At 42.5% G+C, this 22,141-nt stretch overlaps 1 protein-coding gene across 2 annotated transcripts in view; it reads left to right on the plus strand.

The window, feature by feature from the left end:
• Positions 1-6,497: 6,497 nt before the first annotated feature.
• Positions 6,498-22,141, plus strand: part of MARCHF8 (membrane associated ring-CH-type finger 8) — a 90,165-nt gene continuing 74,521 nt past the window's right edge. For both annotated transcript variants that reach the window (XM_053983874.1, XM_053983875.1), the window contains exon 1: positions 6,498-6,738. The gene's annotated coding sequence lies outside the window, so the exon portion shown is untranslated. The remainder of the gene's footprint in view (positions 6,739-22,141) is intronic.

Consider the following 22,141-nt stretch of genomic DNA (forward strand, 5'->3'; position numbering starts at 1 on the left):
TATAATTGTTAGGAAATTGTTTTGCAGTCTGTTGGAATAGCCATAATCAAATTTTAGTACAACTGCATAACAGATATGTGGTAGGAAGTCTCTGAGTCACATCTCAGTTTTGACTCTCCCTTTCTGCATATGCAGAATGAAGTGCACAACAATGCTTTTTTGGAATATGCAATGCACTAATCTAATTTTCCTGTGTATAGATAGCTTCTCATAATTTTAATAATACAGATACTTCTTGTTCAGAACTCCACTGGTTTTGTTCCCACAAAGTGTGGGAATTAATTAATTAATTTGCAACCAGTAGTACAGCCAGAAGAGCACTTTAATTTGAAATTAACTATTTCAGTCATTAATTCAGACGCTATTGGCTTTTACCAAGTCCTGTGTTAGTTTTTGCTATGGATTAATTACTGTTTACTGTGTAAACTTACATAAACGGTTTGGGGCTGGAGTATTAGTGTACTGTGTTGCTATGCATCTGCTGAACACAAATGTTTAGTTTTTCTGTGTTCATGTAATTAGATTATTGTATTATAAAGAGTTTACATCCTGGAAGTTAAACAGTTACTTTGGTGTGTGATCTTCTCTACGTTCCTGCTATTTTTTTTTTGCTTGTTTCTTCTATGCTTGAGGACCTGTGAGGCAAAACCAGGCTGGTCTCTTGTTGAATGATCTCCAGGATTCTTGTGTCAAATGGATAGGCACCACAGAGGTGTCAGAAATGTTTTTGGATCTTGTATTAAATACTGCCTTTCTCTGGAATCTCTAGAAGCCCATGTTGATAAAAATCTGTCTGCTTGCAATTTCTGTCTATTCAGTTTGCATTCCCCTGGGATGTAATTGCAGTGATGCCTTCTGCTCACATTCTTCAATTGTAGACAAGGCCAGAATTGTTAATTCATATTACAAAATACAAAATGAAGTTTTTCTAGGTTGTTTTTTTTTTTTTTTTTTTTGTATATAATGAATTAGACACTTTGCTTTCTTTTCAAGTACTTCCAGCTTTCATAATGGGGCACCATCTTTTGGGTGTAAATTGTGGATTTGGCATTGCTTCTGCACGTAGGGAGTCGCTTCCACCTGCAGCTTTTGCGTTGGGTCACGTTTTTCCAATCTTTATGTAAATCAGGTTAATCTTGAGATGCATTTGACAGTTTTTCTGGTATCTACATTAGTACTGAGCCACAGTTGCTTGCGTGAGAACATTTATGTAGCTGAGAACAACATCTGGAAGCGTGATCCACCCGTTTGTGCATAACTTCTCCTACACAGGGACGGCGTGGCAGATTTTTCTGGCTTTCTCTTGCATTCGCTTTGTGTGTGAAGCTGCAGAAAAGCAACACCAGGGGGCGGCAGAGGCATTTTAAAATGGCAAAAAGTTTTGTCTTTGCCCAATAACGAGATTTACCAAAAAAAAAAAAAAAAAAAAAAAGTGATTATTTGTTTATGACCCTTACTCAGCCCACTCTGAACAGACGTGAGGAGGTCAACAATAGGGTACATTCCTTTTCCTAATTCCAAAGGTTTTTAAAAAATCAGAATGGATGAGTACCTCAAAAACTTGTTTCTATGCTGGGTTTCGTGATACAATTTATTAGGCAATCTTAATGTATTGAAGACTAGACAGCCCTCTTTTCTTCCTTCCCACTAACCCTGCAAGGGTGGATTTCAGAGGTGTCTGTTAGCCAAGCTGTGTTGGATGGGTTTAGCTATGTTTACCAGATATGTCTGGTAAAAATACAGCATGTCCCCATAATTTCTTGCTTTAAAAAGACAAGTGTTGCTGTTTTTTTCTTATGGATACAGAATGAGGATGTGAAAGTATAAATTTAGTGGTGTGTGAGGAATGTATGCTAGTAACTGCTAAAGGCACCACTCTTTACTGTCTGTCTTGCCTAGCCTTACAATTCAAAAGGCTTTACAGTTTGTCAGTGGCAGAAATTTATTTCCAAACCACACTTTAAGGCTGTTTCAATCCTTTTTAATCCAATCTTCAGAAAGGCTGATTACTATGTACCATATATGTAGGAAGTGTATATATAGGTCCATAAGAATTATATTCTAATCACGTCAGTTGTTTAGATAATTGTTGTTTAGATAATAGTTGTTTAGATTGGATGGTGAATTATTGCTGAAATTAGGTGTTCTGCCCAGCACCAGAAATTCAAAGCAGTACCTAATCACAAAAATAGTATTATTTACATGGTATGTGATTAAGAGTGTTAATGAGCAGGAAATGAAAACACTGAAGTTTTCTAAAAGGAAAAATCTGGGAGTTTGAAATACCCTCTCTTCTTTCTCTCTGTGTGAGAGGTTTTTTAGCAAATGCATATTATTTTTTTTTTTTAAGTGAATAATCTTTTTCTCTCTTCCTTCTATCTATAAACTTAATGTGCAGACCATCTCTTTTTTTTACTTGAACTAATGAGACTTAGATTTATTTTGCTTGAATCTTGTACTTAAGTGCTGGAACCGTTGCCCATAATGGGCCTTATTTGCTAAAAACCTGCACTGGCTGATGCAAAGTTACAACACAGATATATAATGAAATACCTTTGGTTTTAAACATGCTCTTGAGACTGAGAGTTGAGTGACAGGATTTCTTCTTAGCGTCTCCTGTCGTGCCAGCAATAATAGGTAGTTTGTTTTGGGAAGACATAGTACTCATCAAAATAGTCCGGATTAGCCTGAGATCCATCCAACCCCTATCTGTCTCTGGGAACAGGAGGTAACAGGCACTTCAAAAGGTGCAAAAATTCCCCAACCAAGTATTCAGGAACAGGACACTGGATTCTATGCTAATGACTAGTCTGAATTGTGACTTGCTATCTCAGTGTACAGTATGATATTAATTTGGAGGTCCATAAAGGTCTAAACTATTTTTGAATCTTGATAGATTCATAGTTTCACTTATTTATATGTGTAATGTGAAAAAAATCTTCTTTCACTGCAGTTTTGAATTTCCTACCATTTTTAAATTGAAATTCATTTGGTCTAGTGTTATGAGAAAGGGAGAACAGTGTCTCCTGAATATTTAGTGTTCTGTCTTTGAATCACGTCCCCTCTTACTCATCTTTTTTATAGTAGCAATTCACTGCCTTTACTATTACAGAGCCTTCATTATGCTTGCTGTCCTCCAAATCTCCTCTAATTTTGCATTATACTTCATCATCTGCAGTTCTCTGGTTCCCATTTTCCTGTATTGTGTGTTTAGCTATAAGCTGCTCAAGGCACTGTCACAATGGAAGCCTCTAAAATTGTGATTAAAATAACACCAGGTGAAATATGCCCAGGGTTCTTCCAAGGAGGTCCCATAGAAATGTTTAGTATTATTAATTTTCATCTAGTCTGGACAGGATGTAAATAGCATTTGTACGAGGAAGAACGTCGGCAAGTGCTGTAAGGGGAACCATGTGGCTGAGTTCAGCACAATAGCTGTGCTTATGAGGAAGATGATGTATGGGGTTTGTTACACAGAACCAGACTGCCTATTTTTATGCCTTCACCACATCTGCATGTCGGTTGCATGCAATCTGTTAATTGCAGTAGGGAGAACCAGAGCTGAGTATTGGCTGCTAAGAGGTAGGCTCGGAAAATGTCATTCCTCCTCTGCATATTTGGGTATGGGATAAATTACTTTCTATACATTCCTTAATGGTCCAAGTAACAAATATGAAAGTGAAGCAAACTGACCAGATCCTTTTTCCAAATTCTTGTCAGTAGAGGAGAAAGCTTTATTTTTTCTCTCTTTCCCAAAGCAGGGGAAGAACATGGTGAGCCCTAGACCCAGTTGCAGTACCACCTGACTTCTGGTGAAGCATTACTTGTCCCTGAGCTTCACTTTTTTTTCTAGTAGTGCATATCCTGCCTTGAATAAGCATTAAATTGACTAGGATACAAAGAAAGGGCCAATGTACTTTCTGCTCTTTTTTAATTTGGATACTAAATGGCAACGACTTGCAGTGCTATAAGCTTTAATCCAGTGTGACACCTTAACGTTATGGATTGGATTTCTCTCAAACCAGTTCACCCATACCCAGATGACTAGTTATACCTAGACAAATCACCTCAAAAGGTCAGTTTGTTGGTTTTGCCAGCCTTTAGTTTTGAGGCTCAGAAAACTTCTACAGAGGATAGTGGTTTTGAGGCCTGGGATAGGCTTTACTACTTCAAAAGCTTATCTGCTTTGAGACAGATTCAAGGCTGAATCCAATTTTGTCAGTCTTCAAAGGCACCCTCACATGAGTGCTGAAGAGTTGCTGAAGTCTGCTGGGGTGTGTTGTCTCAGGCCTGTTTGTCACACACCATGCCAGATTAAACCTGCTGCGTGTAGGGCTGGCTACAGCCGCTGGCTGCTGCGTCCACAGCGTGTCTTACCGCACTGCGCTGGGAGAGAGGCTGCAGTTTGCTTTGCAGGCAGGAATGCTCTTTTCTCCTGCTCTTTTCCATGTGAGACTTTAATGGCTCATGCCACTCTGTCCCTGAGATGGGTTCCAAATCATCATAGTGATTTTCAAAGGCTAGGTTTTGATAACATGTATTTGCTATAGTACTGACTTACATCCTGCATCTAAGACTGAAGAAAGTTTGATAAATTTCAGGCACTTTGAAAAAATATTTGTTAAAATGTCTCCAAAATCATCTTCTTGGCGCTCTTGCAGCATTTTTGTTAAAGGTGATTTAACCTTAGAAATCTGGTTCCTTTCTGATAAAAGCTGATTCCTTAATCAGTCAGAAAGGATGTAAACTTCATTTATATTTCCTTTCATCTTTCTAATTGAATTCCCATCAGTTCTGTTCACCTTCCCTAATGACTCCACTTTTCCCTTCTCCTACCAGAATCTGTTTTATTCACCTAGCACAGGCAGAAACCAGCAGAACAACAGCGCAGGAAGAAATGAACCCTCAGCTCACCTTCAGTAAAACATAAGATCATCAGAGAACTTCTGGAGAAATACCACTTTATTTTGGCCAGTAATGTGCATACAGGAGAGTGAACAGATGGAAGAACACACTGCTCAGGATATGCAGCTTGAAGGAACTAGAGGAACTGAGCTGGCTTGGAGAAAAACTCGATCCAAAATACAGTGGAATTACAAAATAATCCCTGAAATATTGTGGAGTTGCTATGGAGACATGCAGGTGTTCAGACCAACACTGTAGACTAAAAAGATCATTTATAATTATCTGGGAAAAAATTAATTATGCTTTTCCACATAACTACTGTATGTAATTGTAATAACTAAGGACCAAAAAAGGGTCCTTCATGAAGGGATACAATCTAAGTTGCTTCACTTCAATCTCCATAGGACTCAATTGGAGTTCTACACACATTCTCCTCTTCCCAGGAAGACAAACCCTGGTTGGTGCTTCTCCCACCTTCACTACATGGGGGTGCTGGGTACTAACTCTGCAATGTAATGAGAGTGTTTCAGCCCAGCTTCTCTGTGCTCTGCAAACCTGGTGTAACATGTCATTTTTCTGTAGGGGATGGTCTCTGCATCTAAAGGGGCTCCCTTACTCATTTTATGCTTTTTGCACTGTTCTTGGTGGGTAAATGTAATCTCCCTGGAGACCTGTAAATTATTGTGTGAAAAAGTGCAGACTCAGAAGATGAAAAATTCAACTTAGGTTTAATGAATGACTTTTCATGTCAAGTCAGGTTTCTTTGTTTTCTGGTTTATTCTCCAAATATCTGCTTTCTTGTCTGTGCTTTACTGACAGAAACTGTTCAGTGAAGCTGCCTATTTCCCACTTATTCCCAAGTGGGATAGACATCATGTCTGAACACAGGAAACTCTCCCTTGACTTATTCTCGTAAAACTCTCTTTGCTTTTTCCCCCTGTAAAATTCACCTCAACAGTATAATTCACCTATTCCAGCATATCCCAGGAGAGAGATCTCTTTGGGAAGAAGAGGTTAAAGTATCCTGCTTGTGTAACAAAAGTGTAAAATAGCAACAGAGTACGGCACCCAGATATAGGTATGGGGCAAACTCGGAGCTTTTTGTTGACGTATTTTTTTGCTGATAAATCAATACGTGCAGGTGAGTGATGAATACAAAACATCGACGATGTTATAAGCCATTTTACGACGATGGCTATAAGTCATCTTCAGGCGTTCAACATACATGTAATTTTAAAAAGTTACATGGCACCCTAGGAAGTGAAGATGTTTTATTCTACGTACTAAAGCGCGAGCCGTTTTGCCCTGAGCAATAGTGACAGCAGCATCCCCGCCCGCGGCTGCGGGAGGCAGGGCTGAGGGCTGAGCTCGGGACAGCCGGTCCCCACTCGCTCCGCTGCCGATCGTCGCCTCCCGGTCCCCGCCAGTCCCGCCCCCGGCCGTGCCCCCGCGCAGGTGCCCGGAGCGCGGGGCGGGGGGAGGCGCGGAGCGGGGCTGCAGCGCCGCCAGCCCGAGCGCGCCCGGGGAGGCTCCAGCGGGAGGCGATCGGGCGCCGGGACAGCCGCGTCCCGCTGCGGAGCGGCCGCCTCGCCTGCCCGTGCTGCTCCGGGCCATGGCGGCGGGGGCGGGCCGGGGCGGGGCGGCGCGCTGACAGGCAGCCCGGCCCGGGGAGCCGCGGTAAACAGGAGCCGGGGAAGAGCGGGGGGAGACCGGCCTCGCAGGAGCCTCCCGGCCCCACGGCCCGCCGCCTCCTGGCCCCGGGCATGGGCAGCAGCAGCCGCCGCAGCCGGAGGAGGAGCCGCCGGCCCGGGCCCTGTGCGGGGCACCACCAAGGTAGGCTCGGCCGCCGCCCTGGCCGCGGGCAGCCGCCGCTTCCTCCGCGGGGGCCGAGCCGGGTCCGGCGCCGCGAGGCCGGGCACCGAGGCCGGGCCCGGGGCGGGCTGGTGCGGGGGCCGCCCGCCCCGGGGTCGCTGCCCCGCGGCCGCCGCTCGTCCCCGCCCCGCCGGGAGCACCGCGCCCCGCAGGGTCCGGCAGGTGAGGCGGCTCTGGGCGAGCAGCAGGCGGCGGGCCCGGCCCGGCTCCCCGCGGGTCCGTGCAGCGCCGCGCTGGCCGGGGCAGGGCCGGCGGGGCACCGTGGGGGCGGGCGCTCCATGCGGGGCGTTCGGGGCTTCTCCTCCGTCGAAGCTGGGGAAGCGGCACCTAATTCCCTGGTAAGAGGCTTTCCCACCTCCGCCGTCTTTGTCTGCACAGCCTCAGCTGCTGCTGCTGGCGCTGGGAGCATTAGTGTTGCTGCGGGGAAGCCGAGAGCGGATCAGCTGTGGGAAAGGGACCGTGTTTGCACCAGGTGTCCCGTTAGGAGGAGGACGCGATTTCGCGTTCCGTGATCAACGTGGAACAGAGATACGCCAGAGAGAAAACAGTGCAGAAGGTGTGCTGGTGACAACGTGTTCATAAGGAATCGTGAAGTTTCACGGCAGACTAAGGAATAGTCAGAATTCCTTCATGCTTCTTGGACCTAGTTGGCAGGCAGAGTAATGCTCGAGTTGTTCCAAACTGTAACACTTTAACTTCGCCTCATTTTAGTACGCTAAAAGTGCAAGCAAAGCGAGAATTACTACGTGCCAATGCCAGATCAGTTGGTCTCAAACTGCGGTGCAAGAGGTGCAAGAGCAGCTCAGCTCTGCAGTTGGCAAAGGGCTGGTCTATTTTCAAGCATTGCAAATCTGTGAAATAACGCAGCAGTATAAACATAGAAGGGACAATTTAGCTAGAGCTAGAGTGGAGGTGGAAAGAGATACTGGAAGGAAGATGGGGGTGGGAGAGAGCCGGTCTGACAGTAGCGCTTCAGCTGAAGCAACAGCAGTCTACGAATTTGTGCTTCTAAAATTGGTTTGTAGTAGTGTCAGATGAGGCTGAGATTGATCTAGCAATAGTCCTAGTCAAACATTTTCAGAGAAAAGTTTTCTTTGAAAAACACTTCGTTTATTAGACCTAAGATATTTTGTTTGAAATCTGTCAACATTGATCAATTTCTACTGATGCAGAGTTCTGCTAAGCCTGCCTGAGGACCAGGATTGCTGGAAACATCAATGTTCCTGGCTCAAGGGTATGCCCTAGGACCCAGAGTAACACCTGCTGGGGGTGTTAGTAGCTTCTCAGCTGTAGCCCAAACTGTTTGATGCCAGGCTCTCCTCAGAACAACCTTGTAGCTGCTCAAAGTGAGACTTGATTCTGCTGTGGTTGCTGAAAATGGTAGGACTGTGGAAGTCCAAACAACTGCCCTTTTGCTGGGAACTTGGTGTGACTTAGGTCTAATGTAAACTTAAGAAATTAACAATTCACGGAATATTTGTTGTTATGGTGTTGGATTTTCTGTTGTTCTTTTGATTCCATTTCTTTACTTGGCTTTCAGCTAGCCCTAGCCAGAAGTTCTGCTTATAGTGATAAACTAGTTAAAAAGAAGCGATTTTCTGGTTTGGGGTGTCACATTGGAAGAAAAGCTTTTCGTCCCTCAGTGCGTGGATATGGGGCTAGAATTGTTGGAAATGTTCAGGTGAGTTCTAGTACTAGAAAATACACCTGTTCCCAGGCTGCTTTTGCACAGTCTTAGCTGTTCTGAGGATACATTAATTCAGCATGCTGGATGAACTTTCTGTATTTTCAGGATGAATTTGTTTTGGTTTGTTTTTTTGTTTTTTTTTTTTTTTTTTTAAATTTAAACTTCTGTTATTTTAGATCCAACATTTTGGAAAAGCAACTCTCACATGTTCAAGGGTGAAAGGATTTCCCAGCTACTGAGGCTGCCTCAGGTACTTAAGGCAATGTGCCAAAGTGTCTGACAGACTGATTTCCCTACTGCTCTTCCAAACACTGATATTAGTGGGGAAGGCAGGCACTGCAGGAATGTGACAACTTCCAGCAATAATGCTGCTCAAGGAAGGAGTTGAAGGTGGTTGTTACAAGCCCTGAATTGATCCTGCTGCATAAGAAAAAGCAGTCTCCTGCTGTGGATCTTTTCTGCCCTATACCTCAGTTAGCCCTCGTGGGCCTGACTGATAGCTAGCTTCAGAAAGTGTCAATAATAGAGTGTGCATGGCTACCTGCCAGGAAAAAATGAAACAGGAATGAGGTCTTGTCTTTTTTTTTTTCCTTATTGTTTTTTATTTTGTTTTGCTCTTGTTCTGCCCTTCCACCCTCCCCCAAAGATATAAGGAACTCTTGATCCTGTAGAAGTGTTTAACTAGCATTCTTTAAGAGCCAGTAGATGGACCATAAAAAATTAACAGGCATTGAAAGAAGGAATTTCCAGGAACCCTGAACAGCCTTGTGCTTGGACTGTGTCTGTGTGTGGCAGACAAATAGTGAATAGCAAAGCTGTAGAAGGCTATAAGGAATGAAAAACTTGAAGTCTGGGAAAATCTTCCCTTTCAGGGCATAAGGAATTAGAGGGGAAATCTTCCTGGGGGACGAGTTATCCGTTTACTGCTCGTGCCAGTTCTTTCTTGGGAGCATCTAGTGCTGGCTGCTGCAGGAACTGTGTGAACCATGTAAATCGCACATCTAATTCACTGTATTAATTTCCATAGTGATACAGAACTCATGCAGGGTTTGCTGGGACTTCTGTTTTGCTGACTAGTGGAATGACTGCAAAGATCTGGTGGCAGCTTGGTGTAGATAGCAGATCTGGCATTACACTTGCTGGGTGGGCTTTGTTCACTGTGAATTTTCACAGCACCCGATTGTTGAAATGTTCTTTGCTGAGATAGGGTCTGTTTTACTAGTTCTGTTTGGATTTTACTGAAAACTTCCCAAAATAACTCTTAATTTCTAAACCAGATTATTTTTCAGTGCTTCCCACAAAGTTTTTGTGGGATTTATCAAGGTATCCACATTCATGTGAAGCATTAAATAACCAAGTAATGGATTACATAGTGTTTGTTTATTGATTCTGGGGAAGGGAAATGGACAAGAGCACCTGGAAGCCTGGTCTTTCTGCAATTAAAGGTATGCTTTAAGAGCTTTGTTAATCTTAAATGTAACTCATCACCAGACAGCCAGACAGTTCACCAACGCAAGAGATCTCAACCCTCAGCAGTTTCTAGTGCTTGCAATTTCTTTTCCCCAGGGACTGAGAAGGAAGGTTGGCCTTTATTATATGTCCTGCTGGTTATCATGTTTGGGCTGATCTAGATAAAGGTGTTTGTAAATCTCTGTTGAACTTCTCTGTCTTTTAAAATGAATGCCACCCTGGAGCTCAACATCTGGTACCTGCAGGCAAGTGGGAGGGCTTAGTAGCAAATATTGAATTTGACCTGGCAGAATGTCATGGTTGATTGGACTCAACTGAAAACAGTGTTGGAAATTTTAGATAAAATACACGTATTAGATAAAATACACATGTATTACGTATGTGGAATATGTATATATGTAATGGGTGGAAAACAATGAAAGGTTCTAGAAAGTGTGGCTGAGATTTTCCATAGTTATATGAAATAAAGGCAGCAGATGAGCACTTTATCCCTGGAGACTCATTTAAGGATCCCAGCTGTAAACCTTGCAAAATACATAGCCAAAATTCATTTGGAATATAAATATTGTCTATTTTGGGTGTAGGTAAATTCTATGTATCAATTGGGTATGCCTTGATATCCAATATCCTTCAAAGGGCATCAGATCAGAACACAGGTCACCAGTCCATTTTGCAGGTGAGGCTGCAGATGAACAACAGCACTAGAGTTTCTCCTTGGGAAAACAGGCATTTGACTTAAGAACATTGTTTAACAGGTCACTGCTTACTCAGCTAAGACAGAGTTTGTCTCCCAGTTTGGTCATGGCTTCAGTAAGATCATGTGTTTAGGCACCATCCAGGTAAGAGGTTCATTACAAGGAATAAAAATGTTGTCAGCTGTTCTTTCCTGAGCTGGTAGCTTGACTTCTATCATGTCCTTGACACAGGATGAGGAACTTCTCTTGTTGAATCAAAGGGTCAGTTGGCTAGTAGGGGAAGGAAAGAAGGTGACAAACCAAAAAAGAAGAAAAAAAAGAATAGAGTTCAAGTTTACACATAAAGTTGCTCATTTTTCAAAAAGTATACTAATCCTTTGGGCCTCTCTTCCTCTCAAATGTGCTTTATGTTTAAAAAGCTTTTTGGTTTCTCTTTAGTGTTTGTACTGGGCCTGCAGAGAAGAGTATCTGTAGGGGAAAAAAACCCCAGTGCTTCTGAATAAATAGCTAGGCTTCCCCTGGGTCTGATCTGCTGATTCTAATGACCAGAATAATTTGTCACTCAGACTTACTTACTGCTAATAACTCTGTGCCATTGTGCAACTTGAGGAAGGGAGTTGTGCTTCTATTCTTGTTGCTAGAGTTGAGTTTGAAGTTCTGCTTTCTCATTATACAAGAATTTCCATGGACACACCACACCAATGTGTGGGGGTCCACACATTGCCATAACTCCTAGGGCTGAAACTAGAAACTGGCTTCTAGACATGGGATTTGGGTAAATTTTGCCTCTAGAGAACCACTTGAGTACCATTTACTGAAGGAAGCAACAAATTGACTCTGAACAACCTCCCCTATAGCACCAGTTAAATATTGAGGAAGTTTTCAGTCAGATCTACTGTAAGCACTTCTCTTGGCAGTGGACCTGGGCTTTACTTTCTTGGAAGAGGGAAGGTGACATCACAGGATTATTGGTGGGAACCCCTTGTCTCCAAATTACTGCAGGATTTACGAAAGGGAGATCTTTGTTTAATGTCATCTGTAAAGGTCTCATAAAGCATTTCTTTGTTGAAGAGACTCCTTCAAAACCAATGAGAGCTGTAGGAAGACAAAGCCTTCTCTGCCTATTTATATTTGCTTTCCCTGTCACTGGCTCATCCAGGACAGAGGATTAATCTCTCTGATCCCTCTATTTCTAGTTGTAAAAGCACAGTATGGTATTGAGGGTGATTCACTACTACGCCAATCCTTGTTATAATCTCTTGTAACTACGAATGCATCAGTCAGAAGAGAAAGGCTAATGGAAAAATGTGGCATATTTCTGTGTATGTATTTTTTTTTCTATATTTATGGGAAGATTGATGGATTAGAGAACAGGAAGTGATGCAATACAGGGCTCTGCCATGGTTTCATAACGTGGGCCACATTATAGCAAGAAATTCTTGCAAATGACTCTGCTTGCCCTATCTGAATGCAGTTTTGTCTCCTTGCATATTTTCCATGGCCTCCTTCAGCAAGCCACTCTTAAGGGACTTGCATTTAACAGCATGATGAACTCTGCTAGGGTAGATAGAAAGTGAAAGTTGGCAGTGGCTTTTTGGTTCATCATACGTAAGTGTGGTGAAGTCTGGCATACCAGAGGAATGTGAAGAGTGTCAGGTAACAGTTTACCATAGGTGATGACAGAGAAGAAAACACACATGGGAGCAGTCTGACTCTTTCTGAAATTGACAGTAGGCTTTGATTTTTCGTTCTCTTCTAGTAAATGACGGGAGTTCCCCTTGCAGTTCTGCATCCAAAATGTCCTTTTAACTGTGATTATTGTTAGAGCTTTTAGAGTAATCATTTTGAGCTTGCCTGTCAAATCTGAGCTGAAGGTGCCAGGACTAGGAAGGACAGTTGTTGTCAGTGTTTTTTCTCCAGTGCAATCTGTGACCATTGATTTACAATGAAACTCCTTCTGTAAAATGTGTCTGTATGTGTATGTATGTGTATGCATATAATCCATAAAAGCAGGTGGGCTGAAGATTTGCTGCTCTTTGACATTGCAAGTGATCTCTAGAGGGAAGGATTTTTTACACCAAACATGATAAATGCATACTGAACTAAATGTTGTCTTGTTTCAATGAGAAGAAAAAAATCTGCTTAGCTTTAAAAAGAAGAGGAAGTTCTGTTGCAGCTAAAAAGATTTTTCTTTTTGTGAGAGACAGGAAATCTGCATCTTTTTTCCTGCTTCTGGCCTGTTTTCCAGTTTCAGTTACTTCACCTATGCACACCTTAATTTCCTGTAACTCAGCTGTCATCTGGATCATGATATTTGTAAGATTCTTGGATTTTTGTTTAAATTTTTTAACCTGTTCTCTAAGGGAAAGTGGGCTTATGCAATCACACTGCCAGTAACTTCTGAACCTGTTGGCTAAATGTCACATAATTGCTGGAACTTTAGATGTTGCAGAAAGAATGGAATTGCAGCATATAAATTGCAGTGTCACAGCTGAGAACTGCAGCAGCCTCACCCTGTGCCAAAGCCCATGGAGATGGCACTTTTTAAACATGAGCTAGGCCACATGGATGAGTGGCCCCTATGAAACCTACAACCACAGGATACAAAATGCAGGATGTCAGACTGTGCTAATCCTTCTGTTGTGGAATGACCTTCTTCCACTGCAAGGCCTTCTGAAGACTTGGGAGAAATTTAAAGTATTGTTATCAAATTAGAGCTGGCATGATGAAGCAGACTCTTCACAAAATTAATGTCTGATAACTTAAGGGGGTGGAGGGAGGAGAGATACCCTTGTAAAATTACATGATTCTTGTCAGGCTGGCTCGATCTTGGGAATTAGCAAAAAATAGTAGCAGGTTTGATTAAAATATTGAAGGGAGTTTTAACTTTGCTCTTGGCATAATAAAGCAGAAACCAATAAAAGCAAGATCAGATTGCAGCCTTCTAAACACATTGGTGTTCTTATGCAGTGTTTTCCTATTGAAGCCTTGAAGTATCTTGTTTTAGGGCATGAAAACTGTATATTGCCTCTTAGCAGTTCCTTTGTGTGAGGCATGTATGTTGTGTCTGTGATTATTTTGACAGTGATGTTCAGCTATTTTGCACCCTTCATCTTAGGGTCAGACCTGACAGGGGAGGATAACTCATACTGAGACCGCTCAAGTTGAGTATTTCTGATGTTGCAGAAATTCTTACCAATCATTCCAAAATTGCAAGGCTTGAAAGGTCTCCGTATTTTTCTGTGTGAGCTGCTGCATGCTTTGGCAGGGTATGAAAAAGAGTCCTGCTCTAGTACACCTGCAGAGCTCTGCAGTTCTTGAGACCTTTTAGAGATGAATATCTTTTTATGTGCCATTCTGGAAGTATAGGAAAAGTGTCCTGTGATGTTTTCCAGGCAAGTAATGGAGAACTTGAAACACTATTGTAATTTCCAAATGGCAAGAAGTTCAAAATTATTATTCTCTGACCTTTCCTAATCCATCTGATTACTTTCTTAAATGAAATGTGTGGCTTTGTTTCTAGTGAGGCAGTGTGCAAGTGATATATTGGAAGTGCAGCTTCAAAGCAGCAGGAGATGGCTCTGCCAGAGCCCTGTGCCTTGTACTAAGTCTGCCTAAGTGCTCCTTGCATTTTACCCCTGCTCAGTAAGGCTGCATTTGAGATGCTGCTAGTGAAGTGTGGAAGCATCTCCTCTATATATCTACATACCAAATGCAGTAGGGCAAGTCTGACATATGCTTTGCAGTCTTTTGGTGGTGTTTTTCTTCCCAGGATCTCCCATGGTGAGTGTTTGGTGTTTTGGGGACCCCGAAGCACTTGTATCTGCCTGAGACGTAGGCTTTTATTTACTGGTGGTGTTGGTATCAGCTTTTCCAACCACAAGGCAAGGATCCCAGCTCAGTTGCAGTTGAACATGTGTGATTCAAGATACAATTTCTCACTCACTTTCCTTTGTTAGTGATACTCTGGCAAGCATAGCATCATGTGGTCCAGCAGCCTGAGAGCAAAGAACTCAGGATCAGTTCCTTATATAGAGGGGGAATTAGATCCCTCATGCATTTTATTCTTGGCTATGATCTTTCATTGTGTCTTGTTAGATATTTGTTATGATTGTTTGCTTTCTCTGTCTACTTGAGCTCTACTTGTCAGCTTGGACACGTGTTCAGTCTGTCTCATCCATCTTTGCTTACTGGGAAGTTTTTTAGTTGGCACGTTCTCACTATGCAGAACTCTAGGTGTTTTGCAGAGACTTGGTAGGGCTGTGATGCCCTGCAAGCATCATGCTGGTTGGCTGTTTGTCAGCTGCCTTTTCAAGTCCTCATTAGCTGCTGTATTAAGGCTGTCTGCTCTGTAAGACCTGCATGGGTTTGGCTTAGCCTGTCTTTACTGTCTATACCTCGTGCAGGGGTTGTGGGTGGAGGCTGCAGGGATGGTTCTGCTTCAGGGTAGATGCTCTGCTCAAGGAAGGTATGTTTTCCAGTTGCATCCTGATGCTCTGGTGTTATCTCCCTTTCCACATGACACTACAAAGCATACACCTATCCCTTGTCACACAGTTTGCGTTGCTGCTTCTATGAATAAGGGAAGGGAAACTCAGAGAGCTGATGATCCAATCTCAGAGTGATTGCCTTTGAGCTATATCCTGTGTGGCTCATGGGCAGTCTTTGTGGTTGATGTAATCTAACTAATGCATATGAGAGACATCTGAGCCAGGAATTGGGAATTTAATAAGATGATGAAACTGTTGGGTTTCAAGTCTGAAAGTAATTCTTGTCAGCAGGGGATGGGAGTGGAAAGCAACTTGACTGTACACAGTGCATCCCAGCAAGGTCAGTTACATGGACATACTGCAGCACAGGCCTGCTTTTCTGAGATGCTGTGTATTCCCTGTGTCCAGCGGCCTCTCGGAGTCAAGGACAGTTGGCAAGTTTCTGAGCCAAGCCTTTCTTCTGTGGGCCTCTGTTTCTTCCTTTATTGTAACGTGCCAAAAAAAAAAAAAGAAAATCGCTAGCAGGCTACGTCATGCTTTAACTTGGTGAGCAATAAAGCAGTGTGTTACGCTGTCTCTGGGCCTTCTGTGTCCCCTTCTAGAAAAGATGCCACTCCAGCATGACAGCTGGCAGAGGGATGGGTTACTCCAGCTTGCAAATGTCTTCACCGCTGGTGTGTGAAGATGGCTCCGCCTTTCCAGATCTCTTCATCTCCCCTCGCCATTCTTTCTAGGCTTTGAGTGAGAAACTTGAAGATGTTAAGTACTTTCTTGGGTATGATAGCTGCTTCGTCTTTGCTGATAGATGATGGCTTTTGAAGAGATACTAAATGTTGTATTGGAAATTCATGTGTAAAATATAATCTTAGACAAAGCAGTAACTAATCTGCAACTGAGTGCAGCTCAATCAGACAATTGCTAAAAATAATCTACCATCCAATTCCACTGGTGATGTGTAATTAGAAAAGTGTTCTAATTCGTAACCTCTATCTAGACAAGACTGAAGACTGAAGTGGTTTTGCCAGTCTGGAAAGAATCAGTGTTTGGGGAGGTAATTTTATGGGGAGACCAGGTGTTCTGACACTGATGGTAGTAACTTTGCTCTGCATTTATGCTGAACCTTTGCCCCAACTAAGTGCCAGTTTTTCCAGCAAAGTCTTCTGTTTTAGGCAGAGAAGATGCCCTCCTTGGTGGGCATCTGCTTCCTAGAGATTTTATTTTTCCTTTAAAAAAACCCACACCTACCCCAGAAAACCCAATCCATGAGCACAGAAAGAACTTTATATGCGCATTACATTGTTTCCTGCTTGAAGACTGGGTTGAGCATTTTAAGACAGCTGAGTGGCTTTGCTGCAGAAGCAGCACAGCAAGGAAGAGGGAGCCTTTTCAGCTGAGGTATTTTGCATTTCCTGAGATTGGGGTCTGAATACTTTTTAGCCACTGTCGATTTCATTTCTTAAGTTCAGTGACTTCTGTTGTCTGTAATGAGGCAGTGAGAGATCAGCTGGCCTTGCTGAGATGTGAAACTTCTGTTAACTCTGCAGGAAATGTAGGGATGTGAGCTTGCACCAGATTATTTCTTTGTAAGATAATGGTAATGTTGCCAGGTAATGCCATTCACTGAATAGCATGTGTCCCTGAAAAACAGGGAGTGTAACTTCCTCCGAGCTCAAGGCTTTATGCCTCTTTCTGAGAGAGCACAGGCACTGGAGAAGCACCGTGCCAGGCACAAGGACACTTGTGACGCAGAGGGGACCATGCCTGTTCGTAGGCACAGCACTGCTTCATGTAGAGCCCAGAGACTGAAGGGAATGATTGGATCCTCTGAGAGGAAAGCAGCAGTGTTTTGGTCACCTGTGGGTTCCTGTCACTTCAGAAATAGCAGAAGACATCTTTAGTCTTTATATACCTAGTGAACATCTTGATGTGCTGTACAGCCCACGTGTGGGAGCCTGTGCTAAAGATGGGACTGTCTAGAATTGAACAAGTCAACTGTCTTAAGTGAGCAGGAAACAGGAGATTTTTGTCTTGACTTTCTAACATCTGTTGCATTGGGAATAGGAGGTAGTTTTCTTTTTTTCAACTGAGAAAGAAAAAACAAACTTGCATTTGCCATTTAAAATGATTAATAGAGAAATATGTCGTTATCTCTCCGTTAGCCTGATTCAATAGATGTTCATATTATTTGTCTGTAATTATTTTTCGTCTGCTCTTTGGGAGAGCAAATGTCCGTGAATATTACCGTAATTGTAACTACTCAGAGCAGGAAACCAGAAAGTCAGCTGGTATGGGTACTGGAAAACATGGAGGAGAGTGGGGTGGAGTTGTGTGGGTTTTCCTCTCTGCAGTGAAGGGTGCTGTTGATGTAAAAATTCAACAGGTTCAGTGCTTGCCTCTTTCTCCAGCAGTAGATTTTCCACAAGGAGTAATGATATTTTAGCTTGATAAATAAATAACTTCTTTTCTTCTGGCTTTCAATTTCAACAGATACCTGATAAAAATTACTGTTTCTTCCAGGGTTTGTCATCATGAATGTTTTAGGTTTTGTAGTGCTCATTTGCACCAGAGTTGCATCGGTCTTGTTTAGCACACTTGGCTCATCTCACTGGCTCCTGTTTAAACTAATTTAAAGCAAATACCATCTGCTTGGGGGAATGACAGAAAAGCCACTTCTAAATGTGAGAATGGGTTGAAGAATGTGACATGTCAACTGGCATGAGTGATGTGGCCATGCTCCTGAATTTTACTTCCCTGTTGGAGAACTTCATATAGCAGCTTCTTTTACTGCCTGTAGATATGCAACAACATCCCAATATCCATTCCATTGTATTGCTCCAGCTGTCACCAAGTTCCTTCAAAACCATCTTTTGTCCCACAGAATTTTGCTATCTGATGGCTTGGGCTTCCCCTCACCCTTACTAGACACTTGGAAATTGCTTTGAAACACATGCTGGAGTAAAAACTGGTAATCATTTAAGAGTAGGTCAGAAGGGCACTGCAAGTCCGCCTCTTCTCCAGCAGCAAGAAACAGACCTGTGCAGTTCTAAATGTTTCTCATTAGTAAGCACCATTTTTCTATACCTGGGTATTTCACTCTATATCAGTAGCTTTCTGCAGCTGTCTGTGTTTGGCTGGCAGTGAGCAGCTAGTGGATGATAGCTGGACTTTACTGCTGTAATTCTGGTGATAGAAAGCTGTGATGGGTTTGCTTTAATAGGATTCTATACAGAGTGAGAGTGCAAGTGCATAGGAATGGATTGGTGGAGTTCTGTGCTGTTTCTCCAAATTTCTCATAAAATCTCTAAACTTCTAAATACTTTTAGAAATTAAGGGCCTAATACTGGGTGGGACAGAAAGGGTCAACACTTGATTGCTGAATTGAGAACAAGGACAATGGGTGAAGATGCAACTGCTGGACACTGTTTCCTTGTCTGTGCAAGAAGGCAGTGATTTAAAAGAATCCACAGTCACGTATTCATCTCATGATTGTATCCAGTGGCTGTTTTAGGTACAGTGGGGATGAATGGCCCTTTATAGACTGTGGTAAGGAGCGCCTTGTCTGTGGGTTTCAGTAATGCCTGTCCCTTCTTTTCGGGTGGCACAGAGCACTGTTGTGGGGGAAGGATGCTCAGAACCGGCACACGCGTGCCAGCACGCTCGTGTGAAATAACACCCTCATGAAGGGAAACTGTGCGGGTGCTGCGCTGCTGCCAGCGCGTGTCAGTGTCAGCTCTGGCACAGGGACCTGGGGTGTGACCATTTGTCAGCCATCTGGAATCAGTTGCCTGGCCTTTAAACTACACCAGGGACACTTAAAATACGATAGACACATGCAGCCTTTTTAACCACCCAGCAAATCCCATGATAAGGTTGCAGCTGGAAGAGGCTGTCTTGTTCTGGCACTGGAAGAGATTTAGTTCTGTTCACAGACCTGGACTCTGTCTGTGGGCTTTATACAGCTTTACTTTTTAATGATAATGCTATGACACAGAGGTTCTTTTAAAGTATAGGCATAATTTTCATGTTGAAGTCAATGAGAAATACCATGTTTGTCTGCCAAGCAACTTTCTGAACTTTCTCAAGATTTGGCAATTTTTGGTGACAATGCAGGTGTGAAACTGAGAGAGTGACTCAGATGTATAGTGCTGTTATTGCTTGTCTTACTGTAGCACTTCAGTCTGTGCTCTTGGTTGTGCCAGGTACTGTACATTGCCATGGTAAGGAACAATACCACCCCACAAAAGCTGTCTGTGTGGCTAGAACAGCCTGGAAGTGGGAAGTGGAAGTACTGTTACTTTTCCACTGCACAGAAGTGGCTAAACCAAAGAACTCAAATTATTTGCCTTCTTGAACCACAGCCAGTGAGCACACCTCTGTGTTGGTGTTACTTGAAATAAAGATGAGCAGCAATGTCAGTGAGGCTGTGCACTCTACTCCCCTAGCACGTTGTTCTGCCTGGAGGACAAGTTCTCATGCAGGTCACAGTATTGGTCCTTCCCACATTGCCTTTTGCACGGGGGATTCTTGGACACAGCAAATGTACAAAGAAGGCATCAGAATGGATAAAGATAGAAATACAAAGCCTTTAAGGAAACATACTGTGCCTGAGTATATTCCCCAATAAAAAGTTCTCACTGAAGTCTTTAATGCCTCATGGTATTTCCCTGTATTTAACTTGTATTTAGAATTTTTAAATTTGGGGGATTGCAAATGACTTCTGGTAGTGAGTTTGCTATGAGAAGTCAGGTTACTTTAAAATGTGAGACTTTATGGTTGAAATCAAACTCATTTGTGTCATGCAAGTTAGCAGAAGAATCAGGTACAAGATGTTTGGTACATTGCTCTTTTTACTCTGCATTTGAACTTCTGCAGACTCTGGTTTTAGGCTCTCCAGTTGCTTTGGGCAAGTCCTAAAGAATGTGGTTTATAGTTGTTTCTTCAGAGTTTAAAGGCTTGTCATAGTGATCCAGAAATATAGATTTTATTAAAGCTTCCACAGCAAGAACATGTAACTTAAACCTATAAATAAAGAGTTACCTGACATTTAACTCATAAATCATTCAAAAGAAATACATTCTTATGTGCATGGCTTTGGAAATTTCTTACTCACCCAAAGATAAAAGGAATGATTTCTTATTTCTTCAAAACACAAAAATCATATAATCAATAGTATATTCTTTTTACTCTGCCTTAAGAAGAGTGTTTTGCCTGGTAGCAGTTAAATAATAGTGAAGAATGTTGATAAGGTACCTGGGTTTTTAAACGGCTTTTACAACTGTTTGTCTCTGATGTAATGGAAAATAAGTGATGTAGCACAGATTTTTCCTAAAAATGCATTGTTGTTATCTCTGTACAATATAGAATGTGAGCAATGTCCTCACTGAACAATGGTGAGATTGTTCTGTTTCATCACTGTCTTGCATTGTAAATATTTATACTGGTTGAGAAACCCAGGCTTCTGTTGTCTTCAGTGTAAATGTATGCATTTTTTAATAATCTTTAACAATTTTGAAGATGAAAATACAGAGCAATTTTTCATTGGACTTCAGAACTGATTTAGAGTTTTATGAACACTAAAAGGATTGTAATAGAGAATGAGAAAGGATCATAAATTATCTATAGGTCCACCTGTATGGACTTGTGTACTAGACTAGAAATTTACCTGCAGGTAATTGGTGCAAATTTCTCTCTCTGGTCTATACCTGTATTAGTATGTCTCTTCTTCCATTGGATTATAATCTTCATTACATTTTCTTTTAAAAAACATCAATTGTCACATGGAGCACTTTGCCAAATCACAATGATCATGTGGTGTGGGCTTTTTTCCCCAATAGATTTGCAATTATTCTGGAGGTCTGCGGTGTTTCCTTGTCCTTGATACCACTTGCTGTCTTTCTGAGGCATGTCATAGTTTTGTGGGTTTTGTGTTTGCGCATGATTAGGGGTGAGGGGAGTGATTTTTGTATTCAGTAGCTGCACTGTGGACCCTTCTGTGCTGATTGCAGGATGATCTGCATTGCAGTTGACCAGCTGCAGCAGTCTTGGTGGACCAGTCCCAAACCTGTGTTCACACTGTGATGGAATCCATGTAGGTTACTGCTGTGCATTACTTTTGGACGTGCAGTGAAGAAGGAAAGACAGCTTTTCTCAGAAACTGGAAGAATGGGCATAATACTGTGGCATGTTCTTCTCTGACAATGAATATTATAATGAAGCAAGTCTTCATGCATGTCTTTAGAAGAATTTAAAGTTGTGTGATTAAGATACAATTTTTGATCTGCAGGGTGGCTTCAGTGCCAAATTGGAGGGAAGAATGCTTCTTCTGGAGAAGGGCATTAATTTCTCAGGAAGCCAGTCTCTACTCATGCTGGGAGTTGATGGGATCATGGCTAAAAGTGATAAGGCAAGCCCCAAACAGGCTGTGATGTAATGTCCTGCTTGCAGCAAAGCTGTAAAGACTGACAGCTTGCTGTGAGTGTGATTCATGTGCTTGCTCTGTTCAGAAGCAAGATGTCTTTAATGTGAAAGGGCGAGGAGAAATGGTGATTATTGAGGCAAGAGAGTGAATGACACCCCCTTATGCAAATAGATTTGGGAATTCAACGGAGCAGATAGAGGAATTTGCTGGCTGAGAAAACAGGAGCCCTGCCTGTTACTTCTCCCCAGTCTCCACCATTAGGACTTTCCAATGTTGAGACTCAAACTCTTGCTTTACTTCTTTTTCTTTGCTTGTTGTAGTTTGAGACTGTCCCAGGGATTATTGCTGATGTTATTATGGTCTGTTTCATAAAAAAAACATACAAAGGGAGTTTCTTAAAAATGTCTGTGAACCAGCAGACTGCTGATGCTAAAGAAGTTTTGCATCTGTAGCAGGAGCTTACTGCCCCAGGTGTGCGTGGAGCACCTGGTGCTTTGTTTTTTCTGCAGAACATCAGGAATGATCAGTGATGCTTCTGATGCAGGTAAATTGCTATTAGTAGTAGGGGCAGACAAAAATAATTTCTTTGTTTCTCAGGGGACTA

This window comes from Vidua macroura, chromosome 8, assembly GCF_024509145.1.
Source record: "Vidua macroura isolate BioBank_ID:100142 chromosome 8, ASM2450914v1, whole genome shotgun sequence".
NCBI lineage: Eukaryota > Metazoa > Chordata > Aves > Passeriformes > Viduidae > Vidua > Vidua macroura.